Here is a 23352-nt window from a genome sequence, read left to right as displayed (position 1 = left end):
TCTTTGCATTTAATTTCTCCTTCAGCTTTCTTCATTATGTATTGAGTACTTGTTTGTTTTGGTTTTTTTGTTATTGTTGTTGTTGTATTTTGGCCTAATTAGTTTTCTTCCTGTTTGTTTTGCTCATAATTTTGCTGTTAAAGTTTTCCAAAGATCTTTACAATAGGCTCCCAATTTTAAAGTATTTTTTGTGTTTGGAAACCATAATGTTTGTGTGTAGGGGATCTTTTCATCTCTCAAAAGCTCACAGACATGTGGGCCTGGGTTATTAGTAATCAGCTCAGCCAAACTCACAGTAAAATGTTAAAATCGTATTTGCAGGTGTTGCTTGCATAAAGCCAAATGTAATTACTAGGGAAGTCAGCAGGAAATGGAATTCACTTGCACATGTACCAAGTTCTCAGCTGACTGCAGTGATGAGCAGCAGGACTCCTCTATGTCCAAGTGCTCCCCTGCAGAAAGTCTTAGAATGGTTCTAGAACCTGTCATCAAAAGTTTGTCCCGCTATTGCAAAGGCTGAACTTGTCCCATGTAGAAAAGTCTTTAAATCACAGCTGGTAGTTCCAAGCTTCCTACTTTTTTTAAAGTCACATTTGACCAAATGTTAGCAACCAGCATGGCTTTTTCCTTTGCCTAACCACAGGGTACAAATCTCAGGTTTTAACTGCTGCTAATCTGTTGCTGAATCCCACTGAGGAGAAAAGGTTGCTGCATAACGATTTCCAAATAGGTCTTTAAAATTAGAAAGCAATATTTTTATTGGGAAATTATACTAAGTTCTTCTTGTTGAATATTTGAAAGGTTTGCACTAGAAAGATTTTGTGGAGCATTCGTTTGTCATGCCGTAGTAGTCTTCAAGCAGAAATTATGTTCAGGGACCATTAGCTTACTCATGGTTTTGTGAGGAAACACTAAACTGTTGGGGGCGGGAAAGTCACTTGGTTTTGTTTTATTTTACAAATCTTCTCAAGAATTTAGTAATGGAATGCATTCTGGAATGTTTACACCAAGTAGCTGTGTAATCTTGATAGAAGTATTTTGCTGGGAGGATGTTTTTTCTTTTCAAGAAAGCTGTTTATAGCTCTTGAGTCTAGAAAGATTGGAAGATTGGTGCATAAAAATTGACTTGTGGAAGCAGAGATGGTTATTTATAGGAAAAAATGTGTGTTAGTAGCATTGCAGAAGCTTTTCCTTCCTTAAAGTCTTATATAGTCACATTACTATTATGTGTTCATAATAATTTCTATTTAATCTTTCTTCCATTAATAGCTGAGTATAGAGCTATTCTCATCTTTGGTGTGCTAAAATCAGAAACCTGTGTGCTAGGACCTGCTGTGAATATTCACCTGTGTGATTCCTGTTGATGTTAACAGAATAACAGAGCAAACTTTTGTAGGACCCAGATCTTCAGTCCAGGGAGGTGAGGAATGTGTGTTCCTGACTGCAGGTCTAGGAAGGTGCTGTCCTCTGATGTCCCCAGCCCTGGGGGAGTCACAGGGGCTCTCTCCATGAGCACAGCAGGATGGGGCTGCAGTCAGAGTCTCTGCAAAGCTGCAGTAATTATCTGTCACTGGATGAGGGGATGTGCTGAAGTTTGCTGCTGAGAGAGGAGGGTGGTGAGCACACTGCTGGAAATATCCATAATTGGCTGCTGAATGGGGGAAAGAGAAATGGATGGGGTTTTAAAAAAAAAGTCCTGAAACTTCTGACATTAAAATTGTTTAGGAATATGCATATTGAATAGCCTTTGTTTATTGGTGAGATACAAATATTGTAAACAATGAAGATTTTAAGCCTTTGGGAAGTCAATGTGTTCAGATACCTGTGGATTTAAAACACACCTGCATGCCTGCCGTTAACTTTTCTGTGTTGTACAAAATGTTGAATCAGTCAGTGCCTCAGAAAACTGATATGGAGAATATGTCTTTCTGGCTGATTCAGAATGAAGTAGTTCAGAAGCACAATGAAAAGCAGTCACTGTTTTGTCTTATCTCTTTTGTGCCATATGTTCCTTTGCTCAGCTGAAATAGTGACTGTATAAGAATCTCCATCTTCTCTCCAGGATTGTCTGAACTGTGTAAAGGGTTTCTGACAGGTGTTTGTAGTAACTGTTCAACTCAGAACTTGGTTGTGCATTTCATGTTGCTTTTGCCACTTTTTTGCAAGAAATTTCCAAAGTGATTGGAGCATGTTTTGCTTCCAAAATGTTGATTGTAAAGCCTTGATTACTGCAGGCAGTGCATGAGGTGCTCAGTAATTCCAAATGGGTTTTGCGGAACCTGATGGTAGAACAAAACCATAGAGCTAAATGTCAGGAATGAGGCACTGATATAAAGTAAAACCTTTCATTACCTGATTGCCAAAACCAGCTCTAATGGCCATGTTTTGGCACATACCTTTCTCATGTTTTGCTTAGCAGAGGTAAATATATACAACTCTCAAAATGCCATTGTTGCGCGATATTTTTTCAACAGAAATCTGCTGTGTATCCCTTGAAGTTTTCTCTGCAACAGGCATTGCTAAAATTTATGAGAGAATAGTAAATATGCCTCATGTGAATGATAGCAGGGCAAGCATACTGGTGGTAAAAATGTATTTTTTGGAAGAGGTTTTTTATTATTGTTATTTTGTGTGCTAGATTTAAGCCTATTGTAACTGGAAAATGCTGAGGTACGGAACGTCTCGGTTGTGGCAGAAATTAGTGGCAGGGCTGAATGATGCAGTTAGAAGTACAAAACAAATGTAATGCAATTTATTTGTCTTTGGTGACTTGCACTTCTCAGGAAAATCTGAGGCGTCTATTATGTGTGACAAATGTGCTGGTGAATCCAGGCTTGGAAACATAACTTTTGATTACTACAGGGAATACTGTACTTGATTTGTTGGGCAAAATTTGCCAAGAGCATAATGAAAATTGCTTTGTCATTTAATAGATGCTTAAAAGTGAGCTTGGATGAGATGTGAGGGATCTCCATTAAGGAAGTGGTTACTGTAAACCCCAGTGATGCTAGACTGCTAATACCATCTGCCTCTTTGTCTTCTGATTGTCTTATTTGCAAGATTTCTGTTTGTATAGTTTTTGTACTTCAATGTGCAGAATCTTGTAGCTATAATAATGTTTTACAATATGGGTGGGGAAATTATTCATGTACCATTTGTCACCTGACTGTAAAGCATGATAAAAAGTGATTACTATATTTTTTTAGTGCAGATAGTAGTAGAACTGTCTTGTGGAACATTTGATATGTATTTACCAACTGGTATGCCTAAATCAATGACAGAGTTTCTGTTTATATGCATCCCTTCTGAAGGTCCTACAATTACAAAGCATTTGATGTTTGACCAACTGGTGAGGCATATATGCAAGGGATATTTATTAACTTTTGTATGGAAAATTCTGAGGCTTGGTACAAGATTTTTTCAAACATTGTTACTTGTTCTTATTTACAGCACACTCTATTGTGTGCATGGCAGTTACCTGCATTTTTCCTAATAGCATCTAACACACTGTTGTGAAGATACTGCATACCAGGAGCCCAAATATTAACAGCCACCCCTAAAAGGTCACCTCTTATTCTTTTCTTAAACCTATGTAATTTTTATTGGTTTCCTAGGCAGAAATTCTCTCATTGCAATTGCTAAATATATTAGGGTTTGGATATTGGTTTCAGGTTAAAAGGGAAGAGCAATAATAGAAGGGAGGAGGGAATTTTTGAAGCCTAAATAACTGTCTGTAAAAAGGCTGTTGAATTTCCAAAAGAATGACATGTAGAGAGGTCAAAAATAATAAATAACAGACTTAATAAAAGATGTAACTAAGCAAGATTAAAGCAATAAAATATCTAATGCGAAGGACTGGTGATTTCTTTTAGTCATGTTGGCAGTAATAACAAATTTCTCATGGGAAGTTTTGGTCAGTTTTAGACACTGACATATGCTGCTGTTCTTTAGGTAGAATTTGCTGGGTACAGAGAACAAATTAGATTATTTCTGTAAGCTTAGAGGTTTACTAATATGTAAATCACTATACATATTCTGAGTGATTTCACATCTAAGGTTCTGTGAAGTGTTAGAATTCTCCAGTGTGAAGAATGAACAAATAAAGTCAGCACTTGTTCCTGAGTGAAAATTACTCTCTCTGTTCTCCAAGTGGCTGAGGGGCTGATTAAACTGGCATGGTCTATCTGCTCTCACAACAAATATTCTTCTTGGAGCAGAAAGGGGAAGACACCAGGTGCAGGAGAAAATAGGGCTTCTCTTCTTGCTGTGACCATTAAGTAATGAATGATGACAGACACAGAAACTCAGATACAAAACTGCCATTGCACCTGTTGCTCTCCTGCTGTGGTATTTCAATGGCGGAAACACTTTCTGAAAAGTGTTTGAGAATAATTTTGGAACCACGTGTTTACGTTGCTATCTCAGGATCCCACTGTATTTATTGTGGCACTTTGTTGTCCATTTTTAGGGATGGACTTCCTGGGAATTCTATTTCAGTCAGTGAAGTAAATTCTGGAAAAGAGCAGCCCTTTGCAGCATCTTGCACCTGACCTTTCAGAAGCTGAGATTCCAATTTCCTGATCCAGATGGTTGAGGAAATAGAATAAGTCTCTACAGAATCTTTACAGATGCAAACAGTTCATTAATAATTCAAATTGCCTGAATTAAGACAGTCATTCCATTCTTTATTTGGTGTCTGAATTAGTGTAATCTTATTTCCTTTATTTCCTGTACTGCCTTTACCAAATCTTATTTTGATATAGCATATGATTAGGCCATGTTATGAAATAACATGCTGTAAAGGGTTCTATTGAATGACTTTGGTCATAATAATATGAACAGTGATAACTGGAATGTATTTGAAAAGAAATCTTTACATATTAGACCCGGAACAAATAGCCTGTAGCATTATATAATTATGTGCACTCATTTGCAGTTACATCTCAGAGTGACAATATGGTCCAACAGTAATTTGGATAAGAACTTCCAGACATAACTGGGTCTTCTATTCAGTATATTCTATATATCTGGTTTTCTGTAATTTTGGTGCTGTTTATATATTAGCTCTTTTAGCATTCAGTTTTAAAATTGTTCATAGTTGTTTTGTCTTAAAAATGGGGTAAAGTTGTTATTGTTGCAAATGAGCAGCTCTTTCACTATTAGGTGTTTTGAAACTAATCTTGCACTTCTATTTTGGGCACTAAAGGTGTCTTCTCTCTCTTTCACAGGGATGTGAGAATCCTTAAAAATGCTAAGTTACAAAAGGAAAGAGGTGCTCCTATGAACTTATTTTAAATAAAATTTAATAAAATAAAATTCAAAGGGAACAATATGGAAATGAGTGGTAACACTTAAACTTTATGGGAAAAAAGTTCTATTTTTTTTAACTCTCACTGTAAGAAATGTTATGCTTAGATGGCAAGTTCATTCCAAAGCTGGTGTACAGAACTTTGTCAGTCAGCCAGAAATACTGGCTAGCTTATGCTGCCCAGCCTGGATTCTCACACTACAAGACGCAGCAGAGCCCTGCAGAGTGAGGCTTATGGAGCTGAACTGAGCTCAAGTGGAGGTGAGATGCTCAGTCAAGAACAAAAGCTCTTAAATACTCATTTGAATTCCTGATTGGGTTTTGGCCATACCTGCTTAATTATTTTGTTGCCAATAACCTTTACTAGTGAAAACTGGGCTCTCCAGAAAAGTAGGGATTGTAGGTACTAATCAGAGCAGGTTTGCATTTTTCCCCCAATAGTAAAATTGTAAATGAACCAAGCTGCTTCAGTCCTTCACCTTGTAAACATTTCTTTGGAACATACATAATTCCTCTCTCTTCTAGCTTTTTTTAATAAAGGGATTTTCTTTGAGAGGAAAAAGAGTTGCCTGATTTAAATATTTACCTTTGTAATAGACAGGATCTATAATGCTCAGCTGTAGAATTCACTTGCAGTGGGTTGCACGTTGGATTCTACAAAATGGAATGGTAAAGTAACAGCATGACATGAAAGGCCCAGATCCCCCCCTCTGACACCTGCAGTCATTAGAAATGCTGTTTCTGCAAGCATCAGGCACAGCTCTGAGTGACAAGGCTTTGTGGCTCCTTTTGTCAGGTAGCAATTGTTAGGTTATGTGAACATGAGCACAGAAGGATTTCCACATCCTGTAGTCCCACTGATGATGGCCAAAGCATTTTGAATGCTTTAGTGAAAGGTCAGCTTTGTTGGTGGGAAACAAGAAAGGGCAGTGGTTTTAGAGATCTAATGTTAGGGGAGGTGAAGTGGAAGAACTGAGACGTGGGAGGGATCTAACAAGCAGCCAAGACACTTCTGTTAATTATATTGCTTTTTAATTTTTTTTCTTCTAAAAGCTCTAAGGAACTGGAAAAGAATGAAGCTGAGATTTGATTAATGGTTGCCTAGACTGCAGTTTAAAAGAAATGGATGGAGTGCTTTTGAAATAGATTTGACTTTTAAAAAAGAAAGATAATCTGTTATTGCTCTATTTCTTACATCATTGTCTGGCAAATGAGATACACTTTGAAAGAACAAAACATAGCTGAGATACCAGTGTGACAGCACAACTAATTCACAATCACAGAAACTTCCAGAAGGCATCAGAATCACGTTCTCTGTTGGTTTCTGCAAGAAGAGATCACACTACTCCTACATGTGTAGGGAGGCATCGTGTACTATAGGTGCCTGCAGTGCCTGGAGTGTTGTTCTGGTCAAAAATAAACATTTCCTAAGCACTGAGTAAACTCCTGCATATATAAGAGAAAGTTACATAAACATTTAGTTTAACCTTAGATTAATTCACTCAGGATTTGTCATGGGATGTATCACAGTCCCTTAGCATGTCCACTACAAGCAGTGTCTAATAAATTCATAATTTATTTGTTATCTACCACGTGCCTTTGACTGGATCATGTCAGTCTGTGTTGTGCAATGGAATATAGAAAAGGGCTGCACTAATAGGATATCATTCACTTGGTCATTGAGACAATCCTGGGGACACTTACAGACAAGGTTAATCTGCATGCATTGGGATTTTGACTTTTTTCCTGATAGTCTTCTAATATCTAGTGTTTTGTTGCTCTGCAAGCTATTCTGCTGAGATAAAAGTAATAGAAGTATGAGGCGCTCTTTTCTTTGTTTTAAAATTTAAACTGCCATTTTTCCTGTATATAAAATTGGGTCTACTAAGATAATTACTGTTATTATGATGACTTATTTAAAGGCTTTTTCCAATTCTGACCATTCTTCTGCTTTTCCACAGGAAATGATAATGAAGATATCAGAGTGAAAATTAAATTTAGCCTGTTCTGTCCTTAAACATGACTCTAGTCCGATTGAAAAAGTTGTTGATGTATATTTTTTAGTGACACTGTTTTGAGGAGTATAGACATGTATAACTTTTCTTTATGAGGCTTTTGGGTTTCTTTTTTGTTTGTTTGGTTGGTTTTTGCTGTTGTTGTTTTTGTTGGGTTTTGTTGTTGTTTGTTTGTTTGTTTTTTCAATCTAAGTTGTGCTTCTGCTCTTTCCCCATGTGGGATTGGTTATATTTTCAGACAAACTCCCTCCTCTTTTTTTTTCCCCAAATCACTAGTGCTATCAGTCTAAATTTACCTGATCCTGAAGCTAACAAAAAACTCATATGACTGCTAATAGGAAAAAAAAGAAAGACATAGAGCCTGCAGTTACCATGCCAACACTGTTCCCTGGGGTGCAGCAACACAGAGATGGATGCTGTGAAATTAAGATCTGTGTGATAGGTAGGAGGTACCTGTGCATGTGACTGTGCTGTACTTGGAACCTTCATGTACATTTTATTTTACCATTTGTATTTTTAATTTTATGCATTAATCTGGTCTTTATGTTGTTCCCTTCACTCTCTTTATGCACATTGCAGTTTGCTATTTTTGTGGAATGAGAGAATTTGGTGTTTCAAAACATACAGTGTATATAGTAAGTTTCATGAAAAATGAATAAAAAATGGGTAAGATTTGATGAAGAAAGAATGGCTTCTGGCTTGAATTCTATCTAGGATTTAATTGTCTCTGTAAAGCAGTTGGAGTGCTACTCTACTCTCACCTCACACGTGCACAGTCTGTTTGTGGGGGCAATATGGGGATAAGGAAAATGTTTCCCAAGAGAACCACTAACAAAACTCACACATGAGACGGATGCAGGACAAAATTTACTTTGTATTGCTCTGCTTATATGTGATTTTTCCATGTTTGCTTACAGCGGATCTTTAGGTATTTGTTAAATATCAAAGACAAACCTCCTTTTTCTTAATGCACTTGATGTGTTTACTTAAGGCTGCACGATTGTAGAAGTTACAGCTTGCTCCTCACTGCCTAAGTACTCCTTCCTTAGACTCAAGAAAAGGGCTCTGTTCCATATTTTCTCCCACTCTGTGCTTTGTAGGTTGATGGAATGACAAGGGATTAGGGAATATAATTCTTAGTCAATACTTAAGATGGTCATAAATCAATAGGACTTTAATTAGAATTGTATGTTACAATTCTACAATATTGTCCCATTTGAATGTTTTGATCTAGTGACTGCTTTGAAAAGGTCTTTTTAAATACCTTCACGCACTTACTTCCTGAAGCAAAACCTTTCTGAGTTAAACACCTCCATTTGTTTTCTTTTTTTTTCCTGCTGCTTTATTTGTTTCTCCATCCTCCAGTCACAAATACATGCAAAGCAGAGGCAGAGCTGTTTATAACATGGTGAGCTTGCCAGGTTGGTTTACTTAAACTTTTTTTGAAGACTGTGGATTGGTTATGTAAGTAGAAATTCTGTGGGATATTTTACTGACACTTTTTCAAGTCTCTGAGAGGTTACTTTGTGCACTAGAAATGCCAGTCTTGAAGACTGGGACTGAAAGCAGCAGAAATCTCATCAGCTCTTAAATTTAAAATCTGTTTAGATTTTTTTGTGGGTCATATTAAAGATAACAGTCTTTAACTCAATAGCAGTTAATTAAAATATTTAAATTGCAATGTTTTTGCATACTGATTTTTGCTGAGGTCACAAAGCAGCAAAATTATATTCATGGTAACTGCACTTATATAATGTCCCAATGAGGTTTCCTTCATTCCAGGCCACAGCTACACCAGAAATGTTCAGCACAGCTGCAAGTGCACTTTGTCAGTGTTAATAATTAACATTCAAAAAGCAGCTAAAACAAGAACTCAGCCAGAAAGGTAACTAAATCTATTGCTGTTAGTTATGTGGAAGTATAAAAGGGATTAATACATGTTGCCATGACATTTTAAAAGCTGGTCTGCTACTGGATAGAAACTTAGCAAACCAAAATATGTGGTTTGTGGTTTAGATCTTCTGGGTGCAGCTATGTATACTGGGGACTTAGGAATTAAAATTTGAAAGTAACTGAGATACTAATGCATCTGAGTCTTGTCAACCAGTGGTTTCTTCTGGGAGGGTTTTTTTGAGGTGGCAGCTAAAGCCATTTACCACATATTGAAACCTTTCTATTGAACCAGGCTCAATGAAGCTGTTCTTGACATCTGCAAGCATCATGTTAATGAGGCTAAAGTATAGAAAGGTGGATGAGAGCAGAAAATCTAATTAGGAGCTGCTGCATAACAGCTGTTACATCAAAATGTAGCACAGATACATGAAAAATACGCAGATGAGGGGCACTAGATTTTTATGATAAATGTATATTTTGTGTGTGATGCACATAATAGCCTGGCTTGGATATACAGTCTGTCTTGGACTGCCTCATTTGCACAGTAAACTGCTTCCCTGTTACTCCATATGAAGAAGGAATTCCTTGAGCAATTGAGGCTTGCTCCTTATTTGTCTATAAAATCTGACTGTGAAAGCCATGGGATTTGTAATTCTGACTTAACAAAGATTTTCATAGCATCAATCCTTTCCTGTAAAACCTTATGAGTTAATTAAGCTGAGGAGAAGGGTCTGGACTTATAAGTTACTAAAACTTCCTCTTTTTCATGCTTTTAAAAATTTCCCTTCAACAGATAATATTTTTCAGGTTGTAGCCTGTAAGGGTTGAGTATTGATCAATGTATAAAAGCGATGAACTTTTCCCTTGAAAATATCCATAGTCATGTACCAACTTAGCAGAATTTTTCTTGTAAGCAAAAGAGCCTTTATCTCTAGTCTTACATCCTCAGTTTTGGATTTCTGTCGGTCTTTCAGCAACTGAATTGTATAATACCAAATTCTCTAGTTGGAACTGGAGTGAAACTCCTGTTGCCACACAGAATGACCACTTGACACTATTCTTGAATGCCTGCTGACACCATATTAAAAAGAACTGTTATATTTGTGATCCAGCTGGAGGAAAACTGGTTTTTCAGAAAAACATTCACTTGCTCATATTATCAAATGAACAAAGTAGGCCTCAAATGTAACACACTTGTAAAACAATATGTATAAATTAACTTTCTGTAGAGAGCAATGCCACTTTTGCAGCTATGCTAATGGGAAGACCCAGGAAACAATGAGACATAGCAGCTACATGGATCCTGAAATTAAACTGAAATTTTTAGCCCTAACTAGTGGTTAAAGCAAAGGGTTGTGATTGTAAATCACAGAAAATCAGCTCACAGAGGATACTTTAATCATGCATTGTCAGGCAGAGCACCTGGGAACATGATTTCAGTGGTGACTCTAAGTATGGCATCTCCCTACCTTGCGCTGCACAGGAAATGAGTTTGGTTTGCTGATGCATAAGTGAGGCCATGCCTCTGCATTAACCCCATCAGCCTGTCTGAATGAGGATATTCCCCACCTGATTGAAAGTGTGCCTCATGAATATTAACTCACTGCATTGGGAAAATACAGACAGAGCAGATCTAGTTAATAAACAGATGCCTTCTCTTTAGCTTGTGTTGCCCCTTATCCACTCCCCTTTTTTCAGGAACATTTTCACAAGATTTGGCACTTGACTTCTCCTGTGGTGGATTAGTTTGTCAAACAAAGAGCAGAAGCCTGGGGTTTGCAGCTTCGTGGTGGCTGTGCTGCTCTTCATCCTCAGCCTTCAGTCCTGAAAGGTGGATTCAAATGGAGCTTGGACATTCCCAAATGTGCCCTGATTTGCAGAGTGAAAGGAAAAATCACAATCAAAGAGTGGCTAAAAAGGAGCTGGGCACAGTTGATTCTAATCCAGGGCTGGCAGCAGGGATTATAGTAAAAATATACCAGTTGTATGGCACTGGCAGTGGGGGTCTCTCCCAGGAATCTCTTTGAGTATTTAGTCAGTGCAGCAGAGTTGTGTGATTAGGACTTCCCAGGATGATATTGAAGTCTGTTGAGTATCCCCATGCAATTCTAAAATCTGAGAATAAAATTGGCCTTGCTTAATTACTGCCCAAGCAAAAAAGCTAGAGTTGAACTGTATATCTGAGGAAAAAAATATTAATTAAGACCTCTATAATATGCATGTAATTCTGATGTCATGGGAAAGAGATTCTGAGTTTTGCTCTGATGCTGCCTGCCAGGGCTCAGTGCTGCTTCCTTCCTTGCTTTTGCTTTTAGGAAAGTTGTTTGGGTCATACCTCCTGGCAGATCTTGACAAAAACTAAAAATTCCCAAACTGAATATCTGATGTTGATGTTGGTACTGGTAAGGAGGTAGCTGTACTTAATGAAGCACCAAATTCTCCAAATTATTTATTGGTTCCTTTTGAGAGGCATTGTCTTAATGCCAGTGCTTAAAATTTCATTTTGTTGATGTTGGTTGTCAGAGTAGTTGGAAATTTTATAATTGTCACTCTTCAATGCTGTTGAATGTGAAGAGCTGTGAAGAGTTGTCATGGTTTGAGCCTGGCACAGAGCCAGTGCCCCCCATGAAAATGCCCTCACCCTGGTGTCTGCTGTGAGATGTGACCAGGAATAAGCAAAACAGGCTTTAGCTTAAACATAAAGAACACTTTATTACCTAAACTACAGGGAAATAGGGAAAAACTATAAGGAAAAGAAAAAAATTGAAGACCTTACAAAAAACTACTTTCCTCCTCCCCACTACCTGACTTTCCCAATCCGATACATTCTCCCAAAACACCCAACTGCCCAGCCTTGGCACCACACTTTAGTATACTCAAACTTCAGTTCATGAAGAGGAAAGGAGTCCTTCTTGTTCCATAGGCTTCCCCTGGAAACACACTGAAACCTCGTGTGCTTCCCTGTCACTTCGGCACCGCCCGGAAAAAAAGTCCTTTTGCCGCTTGTGACATCTTCCTTCCATGCCCAGTGCTCTCACCACTGACGCATGGACCAGAGCTGCTTTTAGGGTTGTCTTTCAAGGATGCCTTGTCTCACTCCAAAAAGGCACAGTCTCTGCTTTGGGACATCTGTCCCCCCCATATTTTTCCAACCCCCTGGGGCCGGGGGGTCCTCACGACGAACCCTCCTGGTTCTGAGCCACTGCTTCCCCCTAAGTGCAGTCTCTGTGTCACAGGAACAACTGAGTCCATGGCCACAAGAAAAGTCCAGCCAAAAGGCCACTCCAAATCATCTCTCCCCATTCAATCATCTCCACGTTCTTCGGGCCAGGTCCTTGTCTCATCTCATCTCTCATCTCCCTTCTTATTCAGCTTCGAGGAGGATTAGCATTTTTTGCAAGGCCCCAATCATGAAAGAAAGGGGTTAAAACTTTCAGTCTCTGTCTGTCCCGGAACGATAATACTCCCACACGTGCTGCTGCTGCGGCCGGCCGGGCTGCACCCTTCTCCCCCCTTTCTCCTCCTGGGCCGGCTGCTATCACATTCCGTCTCGCCGACTCTCCCTCTCTCTCCCTCCTGGGGGGGGGAATGGCTGCCCGATGTCTCTTGGGGCTCCTCCACCCTTCCATCCTTGAGGGCCTTCTCCCCCCCATCTCTGTCCAGGCCCAGGGCCTACCACGTGGCTGCCCCTCCCCCGCCCAGCAGCAGCGGCTGGACAGGGGAGGGTGATCTGACCTCTTCGCCGCGACGTCCCAAGAGAGCCTCCCAAGGCCAAAGCCCTGCTTTTAACCCCTGTGTATTCTCGGAGGTGTGTCCAAACCCCACTGGCTATACCAGGTGTCAGTATGGAACTCAGAACATCCATTGGTTTGACCACAGCATCCCAGAATTCCCACTCCTTCCTGGTCAAACCACCACAAGAGTTTAGTGACTGTATTAAAAACTTAAAATCATGGTAATGCAGCTTATCCTGAAAAAGGTGATATCAACAGTCTCAAAAGACTCTCTTTTACATTGGCACATTGAGTAGGTTTGCTCCCAACACACAAGTATTTCAGTGTGCTTGATAGTGATAGAATTGTTTGTAACATAAATTAATTAAACTGGAGCTTTTTTTAGCAATCTATCAAAATATACATTGATAGCTAAATGAAATATTAATTATTGTAGTGGAGAAAGAGAGAAGAAAATAAATAATGAAAAAATAGTGACAGTAAAAGCAATGTTAAATTTGGATGGGAGAGCTGATGAGTTAAGAGGATGCAGAACACAAAGTATTCAAGGTAAGGAGAGGAGCAGTTCAAGTGCAATCACATACAGTGTCTCTGCCATAAAAAGAATGACAAATAAATGTTTTCAGACATTCTCTGCTTTGTTTAAGGATTTTCTAAAACACTTTGGCATGAATGCACAGAAAGTGGAAGTGACCTTTGCAAAAAAAAAAAAAAAAGATCAACAACATTTAATCTGAAAATTCTCAGAATTTTCTCAGTGTCTGTTATGGTGTGAACTACCAACAAGAGCTTCTGCTGAGAGGTTTTTCTCCTTTATGTTACAGGTTTTTTCTTATATTCTTGTTTTCTTTTCCTTGAAGCTTGTGCTGTGCAAGTGTTTGCAGGCACAGAGGGGCAGGAGGCATGCAGGGTTCAGTAATAACAAATAATAATAGCATTTGACCTCTTTTGTTTGTACTGTGATAGCAACTTGTATTCCATTAGCACTCTGATTGCAGCGCTCTTGTCAAGATTCCTGGTTTTTGCTGCTGGATTCTAAAAGCACTTGGTCAATTGATCTTGGAAAGTGCTGAGCTTTTTCCCAAAGTCTTTCATACTTGGCTATCATCAGGTGAAATTTTCAGCAGTTTGATTCTGTCTGTAAGTAGAGGTGAATGAATCAATAAATTTTTAATGATGTTCATTGAACTAGAGAATCAGGAATATATATGTAAGAGAAATTTCCTCTTTCTGCAGTATTTTTTTGTAAAATTAGATTAATAATACAAGGATCTCAATAGGACACTGGGAGCTTTCCTTGCAGTCAGTAACTAAAACTATATTTTTTTACTTTCTGAAGAACTTCCTGTACTGCATGCCCTGCATTTACTCAAATTTTAAACTTGTATGGATAGAAAGCTTGTACTATGTGAGTCACAGGTTGTTTATTTCTTTGTATTTTAACAGTGTGTATTTTAAATCTGTTTGTAATAGCATATTTTTCATATATAACCATGTGCCTAATTCTATTTATAGCATCACCATAATATAAAATATTGAAAATATGATAGGAAAAGACAGTGAATTTTTGAAATTTCCAAAATGTGAAAGGCTGTTAGTACATGGTGTGAGTTCCTAGTTCAAATCTAGAGTTGCAATGTGACAGTTCCAAACCTTGCAGCTGGTGCTTATCTGTGTGTCTGACAGAGCAAAGCTTGGACCTCAGTAACACACCCCCTGACAATTCAAGTGTTATTTAGTTTATAAATGCATTAACAAAGACCCTCTGCAGTTGGAGTCATTACTTTGCAATCCTTTTAAGGAGAACTTTGAGCTTGCTGGTTCTCTGATCTTTATCCTATCCCAGCCTAATAGGGTAAGAGTAGTTGGGTAAATGACAGCAAAACCCTGCTAGCAGCCTTAAATAAGAATCAGCCCAGATATGAAGAAAAAAAATAGAGAAAATTTGTGAAGTGTATTTTGTTGTTATAAATTTTTTCAGTTTTCTATTCTTTGGGGATAGGAAGCAGGGACCTCCCATCTCTCTCGGTGCCACTGTTTTAGGAAACTCCCCTATCCAAAATGGGGGATTTTGCTTCCTCCTTCCTATTTCTCTGAGTGTTTTTACTGTCTTCTGCTGCATTTTGGAATTGTTTAGACTAATATTCTCTGGGCAGCGCTGTGTGCTGGAGAGGTTTTTGGGTTAAAATTTCCTTGATCCTCTAAAGGACAAAAAGCAAGCAGACCATGTTGATACATCAGTGGGGGAAGTAGGGAAGGCAAACAAATCATTAAATAAATTACTGTTGTGGGCTGATACAAGAGGATTTAAATAAGAGATGCTTAGAAGAGATTGTTTGAAAAGACAATGATGGAAGCTCTGTGAACTCTGAAAAGCAAAGATGGAGACTTATTTAAGCTACTGACTTCTAAGGAGATGAGAAAATCCCACCTTCAGTGCTTGGTGTGGGGGGAATTCTTAATTACAAGAAACTTGTTGCTCTTTCTGTAGAGGAGAAACAAAGGGCTGATTTGAGGTGTTGGAAAAGCCAGAGCTGTAACACTAACTCACTTCCCTGGTGGCTTTCTATCAAAGACATTTTTAAAGGCATTTGAGCACCAAACTGTTCTTTGTGCCTTTGAAAAATCCCTTGTGTGAAAGCCAAGGGTAATTTAGGAAGGCTTATCATTTGGAAAACCTTTGATAACACCTCATACTGGTTTCACAAGTTCAGAACAAACAACCTTAATTAATTCTTAATAGGAACCTGCTTACAAGCTCACTCCTGCTTTCTCAAATGCATTCTTAGTAAAGAGAAGGCCATAGTGAATGTCTGGATACCTGATGTGGCTCCCTGAAAAGGATGGGTTGTGAGCAGTGGACCCTGAAAGAGGTGCCTGGCACAGATCAGTGCTTCAGATCCTTCTTGACTGTTCCACAAATGTGCATTAAATGTTCCAGACTGCATCTCCATATTTACTGGATTTGCTGCTGGTGCTTTCCTTCATGTTTCCTTCCTAGCTTATTCCTACCTTCTAAACCATGCTGCCTTGGATCCTTGCTGAAGTCATATATTTCCTTGGCATCACATCTTGGGGTGGTTTGGTGTAGTCAGGGCTGTCTGTCAGGTTGAAAGTTCTTATCAGTCTTGGGCTGCACATCACCACAAAACTTCCATGAAGGTTATTCCATGGAATATGCACAGGAACAAATGCTGCTCCTGGGCTACAAACTGGGTTTCCTAGCACAAAATCAGCTGTGCTGTTCCCTTTCACTGGATCCATGAGGGGGTCCCTGTGAGGCCAGTCCCTGGCTGCCACCCTGATTGGGCAGTAAAAGAGTTTCTACAAAAAGGTGTAAAGCCTTTGAAGACAAGATGTAGATCATAACAACAGTGATGGAAAGTGCTCTTCATGTGCTTGTCAAATACCCATCTCCACAGAAAAACACATCTTGGTGACTATTTTTAGGATCATCATGTCCAATAAAATTCCAGGTTTTTCTGTATTTCATTTATTTTCAATAATCATACTTCTGCTGCTGCAGATCTGGGGGAAAGATGCTGCATTTATACCTTTGTTTAATGGTAAAACTAGCTTAATCTGTTTTCAGAGCTTGTTAACACAAACTGCATTTGAAAATGGCAATTTTCCTTTAGTGAAATGCCATTAATGGGGCTAAAACTTGCTTGGTAGCTGCATGACATTTTAAAGAATTTTGTGATTTTTGTATGCCATGTGGCATCAGTTTACAGTACTCAGTGTCCTTTTTAAGGAATGCAAGACCAGAAGGGACCATCTGGGTTATCAAATACAGAGCCTCACAATTTCAGGCAGAGAGAAACAGACCTGGTGCAGAAAGGCCCACAGAGTAGTTTTCTTTCAAGTATCCTCCCTTGCCAAATACAATAAAGTCATCCCCAAAACCTTACAACAAAGTAAAAAATATTTTTAATTAAGGAGAAAGGAAACTACTGTGTCAGGTTTTATCAAGGCCAAGAAGAAAAGCTGAAGTGTAATGAATTGCACACATGTTGAGAGAAAAGAAAGAGCACTTACAATTAACTGAGAACAAGATTCAGAAGAGTTGCAAATTTTTCCAGTTTACTTATTGCCAAGTGCATTTCTAAAAGCAAAAATGAGCCCTGCTTGGCACACAGGTTGTGTATAAACCTCTTACCAATTTGGAAGGGACACCAAAGCTATTGAAGAATGTTTGTCCAAAGCACAAAGAGATGCAAGGAACATTTCATTTTATTGTATAAATTATCGTTATCTTTGAGAGAAATATAAACTAACAATTATGAATAGATAGTCTAGTAATGCAGCTATTCATTGTAAGCAATTTTTAGTGGGTTGATTTGAAGTTAATTTTGAAAAACAGCATCTTTTGTTCAGAGAAAGGAACTGCATGTTACCATAACATTATGCAGATCAGCTGCCATTACAGGAGCATTTATTTTAATAGGAGGAGGTTTTCCTGCTGTGAGGGGGACAGGCAGTTGTTTAGTTCCTCTTGAGTGGAATTCTTTTTTCTGTCTTAGTCTCTCTTGGAAGAAATATCCTTTTTTCCATATCTGTGAGACAGTGAGCAGGTGTATGTATACTTAATGTATCTGGCATTTCTTAATCCACAGGGGCATGTACTATATTGAATTAATCTCCAGAAGAGAATTACACAAGGGAAATTCCTCTTCCCTGGCCCTTTCTCCTTCTCTGTACGAAGGGAGAGATATTCCTACTGAGGATTAAGTATTTTTTATTCTTTGCATATTATCTGTGATTAATTTAAATTTTTTGTTGCTTTTAGGAAGGTTTTGTACCATAAAATAACAATAATTTAATACTGTGAAGAAGCATGAGCTGGCAGTGTTGAACATACACCACAGTGATTCCACCAGTTCTTTCCTACAGCTTTTACAGGAGTGATTATAAAATAGCTTAACAGCTCTGCTTATCAATATTAATATATGCAAATACATCCAGGAATGTTGCTGCAGACCTACATGCTCATCAGTTCTTAGAGAAGAAGTTTTGAGTGAGTAAAGTCAGGAGTGTGGTTAACATGGTACAGAGTAAGTTCCCCCTTGAGGATGAATTTTCCAGTGTTCCTGATTGGTTTTTGACAGGTGTCCCAGCTCCTGCCTGTGACCAGCTCCTCTAGCTCTTATTTAGATCTAGTTTAGGTAAAACTTTACTGATTTGATTAGAAATTTTGCCTGGCAGAGATTGAAAGATTTGTTTCTATATGTCGTGTTTAATTTATATAGTACCAATACTTATTCAATGTACAATATTAACAAATTACCTAAAGACCTTAAAAATGCCTTTTTAAACATACTAATATAGAATTAGAGCAGTAGGAAGGAAAATTATTAAATAACTTTGTAGATGAAAACAGAAATTCTAATTAAAATAATTAGGGTTTCTTCATGTTTCCATAAAGCAAGTGCACAATATGGGAAGTACAGATCCCTAAATAATACATTCCAGAATGCTAAGAGGTAGAAATTAAAAAATAAAGCAGAATAAATAACAAAAATGCCAAAACAAAAAATTAAAAATAAAATCCCTGTGTATTTCTCCAGTGTTTGTGCAGCTCTGATTTTTTTCTTAGTAATACAAAAGGTTTCTGTCAAAGCAGGTCCTTTCCAAAACCATGTGAAGAAATAGATTCAGATTCTGTTTCATCTCTTATGCACTGTGTAACTTCAATACTGGTAGGGTTTTTTTGCCTGTTACTATCAATATCTGGTTTAAAAACTGTCCTGTTGGAGAAAAAGTTCTCATTAGCATTTCCAGTGCAAACACATAACACAAAAAATCTGACGAACAACGCACACTACTGAACATTTTAAAAATGGTGAAGAGAATTTAACACAGAATTTCTGAGTGATATTGTAACAGCATTGTTCCTGTGAAAGGCAGCAATATCCTGCTGGTTAAATAAGCAGCATTACTGCTTTATGGGGAGCTTCTTGCATTATTTTTATGACTATAATATTGCTTGGGGTTTTTTTCTTTTTTCTCATTGTTTCATGTTGCTTTGCTATTTGCATGCAAAGGGTTATCTCTTGCTAAGTTCCCCTCCTTTGTCTGCAGGAGACAAGGAGCAGCTTTCAAGAATCCTTTGACATCATTTAGTAGATTGTACTGAGTGCTAATGGTGCTTTAAATTTTATCTTCAGTATCTCAGGGTGTGATACTAAATATGAGCTGAAGGGTTTCAGCACACTCAGACTGAACAAACCTCCTCTGGTTAAAAATGAAAATCCCAGAAGGGACTGAGAAGCACCTTTGAGCAGACAGAGCCCTCTGCCTAGCAGATAACAAGGCTGGGATGAGTTGACTCTAACATTTATGTTTTCCCTCAGTAAGATAGAGAAAGAATTGGGAAGAATTAATTTCTTTTAATTCCTTCTTCTATTTACTATATTCCCACATGCAATTAGATAGAATTAATTTTGGAAGAGTCATCCTGGATCTCTGCTTTTGCACAATGGTCTGTGCTCTTTTGGTAGCTGAGCTGTCAGCTGGCTGCCTTTGCTGGTGAATGTGGCTTCAGTTTCCAGGGCCATTATCAATCAAGGGATGATGCAGTTCTGCCTCAAGGCTCTGATCTTTCTGGGAATGCTTTTCTAAGAAGGCCTTAAAATTTTCAGGCTGAAAGGTGAAGATTGCCCTACAAGAGACAAAGCCTAGCTGAAGGAATATGAGGAATAATTGTAGCCCTTGCACAGCAGCAGGTAGTGCTGCATGAATCTTCCCCTCAGCCCCTAGGTTATGGCAAGTGAAGCTCCTCAATCTGTTTCTAATGACAATTCACTGGAGGATTCCAGTGTGGGTCCTTGCAGTGAAAAATATGAATATGCTGAACGCTTCCAAATGGTTCTTTGGGGTGTGTGTATTTATTTGCTTGGTCAGAATTTATTTTGGGGGGTGGGAGTAGGAAGCTGAAATGAATGCAAAATAAAGTAGATAACAGTGTATGCCTTTAATGTGAAACAGTTATGGCTGCTGTGAGCTGCTGCACTTGGTATGAGCCTTCTCTATGATCCAAGCATAGCATCTCTCTTCCCTGCATTCTGCATTTGTACTGACATAATGATTCTGAACTTAGGATCAATAAGCTGAGAGAATTAGTCATTATATATGAGCACTGTGTTTTTTTCCCAGGGAATTTAATCAGTAACACCATACACAATTAATTTGAACAAATCTCAGCAGGGTACAATGGGATCAGGAGCAGGAATATATTCTTAACAGTCAGGCAACACCTACAATAACTGCTCAGATTAAAATTAGAATTTGAATTAAAATTCAAGTGATAGCCATTTGCCTTTAACGAATTTCTTGGAAATAATCACTGCTGAAGTACATATTAAGCCCTTTCATTAACCTCTGAAAGAATGCCTCTAAGTGTTGCTCCTTGGCTGAGATGTTAATATGCTAGTCATGCTGATGACCTGCTCACAAAAGCTGAATTACCAGCTGCATTTGCATTGATCTTCAGATGAAGAGTGCTATTTCAGAGCTGTGGTGTTCTCCAGCTACAACTGTATGCAATTATTTTAGTGATAATACAACAAACATTAATTATGTTGATGAAAATGCATCCATTTTTATTATGATAAGTATGAAATATATGATTTTATATATATATAATGGGAAATCTTATACAATGAATAATAATTTTTTCATCACAGGCACCAAAATAGACAGTTACTGCACTCATCAAAGGTTATGGTGAAGGGGTGAGACACAGGGCAAGAAACTGACTGATCTCAGTGGGGAGAGTGGCTTGAGTAGCACTGCACAGCTGATTGTTGCCTCAGAAAATAAAATTGCCAATTTTCAGAGGACAGCTTCTCTTCTGATATGCTGACTAGCTGAGGTTCACAGCTCAAGGGGTCCTGACCAGGGAGGTGCCTCCCCAGCAAACTGTGCCTAAATCTGAGATCTGTCACAGCAGGACTGGCAGAGGGGACAGTGACCGAGCAGGGGCACACAGAGGCTCAAAAGCTCCTCTGGGGGCAGGTGCAGATGCAGGAGCAGAACTTCCCTCTGCTCTGAGCCTTTCCCCAGCTCCTGCTGCTGGCTGGGGAGTTTCTGGATCGCTGTGTGTGCTTGTGGTGTGCAGTGGGCAAGGGGGCAAAGGCAGGGTCAGAGCTGGGACCGTGGGTGCCACACATGTCACAAATGGTGAAGCACATCTCAAGGCCTCTGAATCAGTGCTTTGTCCTGTGCTGGCTGCCATAACCTGGCCATTACTCTGGTCATGATGTTTATCCTCCTGATACAATAGAAGAAAATAATGCAAATTATGTAAAGTTACAGTGTTGGGTTACTGTGGAGAGGTCACTCTTTGTTCTGGCCTGGCAGTCCAATTAATTGTAATTTTGGAATTAACTGTCTCTGAGAGATCAAAGCTAGTGATGAGACACATCTCTGGCTCCTTCCTGTAATATTCCTCTTTAATTTAGCATATTTTGAAGGTAGTTTGAAGCCTAAAAGCAGGTAGAAGTGCTATCTTGAAAGCAGACTTATGCAGTATAAAGAGAGATAAGTAGAAACAAGGTGTATTAGCAGTACTCACGTTTATGTCCATTAAAAGAAAACCATGAAACAGAAAATGTTAGGTAGAATTAAAAAGAAAGGCGTGTTGTAAGATTTGGGCTTTCTTCTGCATGAATGGCAAAGTATTTTGTTGGTGATTAGTTTTTCCTTGTGTAGTTATGCCTAACCTGTTCCTGTTGGGGGAATTTCCCTAAAGTAATAGTAATAATAATAATTCAGTTATATTCCTCAGATATGAAGAAATATAAATAATTTGAAGGATTTTTATAATGAAAAAAGAATGTGGTCACAGCCCATAGGGAAAAAGTAATGGGGACAAACATGTTTAATACCTAGTAAATCACTAAAAACTAGGGCAAATAGGTTTGCATCATAAAGCAAAACAGTAGAGCCACACATCTTGTGTCATGATTACTTTTAGTATTTGATGGGAAAGTTTCCTAGATTATCTATTTATAAATAAGATATTTTTTCTATTGAATTACATTGTAAAGTCTCTCCTAGCCTCACCATGAAACTGAAATGGCAGAAGTTAACCCTCATCAGCTTCCAGCCCCCTTGTATGAGGCACAGTATCAAATAATCCTCAACTGTCCCTCATTCAGTATTACTTTACTCCTTTACGCTGTGATTTATCTTAAAATACAGCACTGCTACTGTTGAGTGTTAATCTGCTTTTTCAAACATGTTTCGATACACATCCCAAGATTACAAAGGAAGGTTGTCTTCTGAGCCTGTGTGGAGGTTGCTCAGAAGGTCCATGCATGGGTAGAAAAAAAATTTTGAAAAATTACTTTTAGAAACTTCCCCTCAGAAAGCCAATAAACCCTTAGTTATTTCAACTTTTCAAATATTATACTTATTACAACATAGCAGAGAAAAGGTTTGGGCTGAGCTCTGTCCTATAAAATAATCACTGTCTGTGCTGCCTGGAGTGTTTTGGAGTTTGAGGTTCCTGATCTTTTTTCCTATACCAAGTCAAGTTTTCTTTTGAAGTACTTCTTTCACATGGCTGTTGCCACAAATAGCTAGTTTGTGTTTCTTCAAAGACTGACACTGATTTTGGCATTCTCGAAAAGCCCCAGCTACAATCTGAGGAAGGGTTAGGCCTGGCTGAATTGCTTGTGGCAAATCTGTTGTGTGGATTTGTGGGTATGAGCCATTGTAGGTGGACTTGGTGAAGAACTTTCAAAATAGGCTCCTAACTTAAATACACTGGGAACTGTGAAGTATTTTACATAAAAAGTCATGCATAAATATGTGTTACATAACCACAGCAAGCAGCTGCAATGGAGCAGGACAGGCAGCAGCCCCCAGCCTGCCTGGAGAGAGCAGTGTAAATTACAAAAGCAGTTGGTTCCTCAAAACTTGTTTGCCAGAGTTCTTGCAATTGAAAAGAGGGATGAATGTGATAAAACAAAGCAGCTATTTGGTTTCCAGGAAATATTCACAAACATAGAATTAGTGCTTTTATTTGTTGTTGCTCTGCTTTGTTTTCAGATAATGTTGCAGCACAGAAAATACTGGGTTGTAGAAAATGGAAAATCATTTAAGATTTTATTTTACATAGAAAATGGAAAATCATTTAAACCTGCATTTAAGTTACAGTTGACTTCAAAGAACACCTCTGATTCTGGAGGAGTGGGTTTGGAACTGAAGTGAATTTGCTTTGAATTTACTTCTATTCATGCCTTCCTTTCTTCTGTTGGTTGCTTATAATTTCATTGATGTATCTACCAGTGGTGTACATAAAAACATGGTATGCTAATGGCACAATTAATATGCCCAGCAGCACATGAAGGCACCTTGACAGGTTTGTGGTTTACCAACACTGTTTTACAAGATT

General features: G+C 38.4%; 1 protein-coding gene across 2 annotated transcripts in view; it reads left to right on the top strand.

Moving 5' to 3' along the window:
• The window catches only part of SMPD3 (sphingomyelin phosphodiesterase 3), a 105108-nt gene that overhangs the window by 34180 nt on the left and 47576 nt on the right, over nt 1–23352 (top strand). The gene's annotated exons all lie outside the window — the stretch shown is intronic.

The sequence above is a fragment of the Zonotrichia leucophrys genome, chromosome 11, assembly GCF_028769735.1.
Source record: "Zonotrichia leucophrys gambelii isolate GWCS_2022_RI chromosome 11, RI_Zleu_2.0, whole genome shotgun sequence".
NCBI lineage: Eukaryota > Metazoa > Chordata > Aves > Passeriformes > Passerellidae > Zonotrichia > Zonotrichia leucophrys.
Note: the sequence above shows the minus strand (reverse complement) of the source record. Positions and strands in the feature narration are given on the sequence as shown.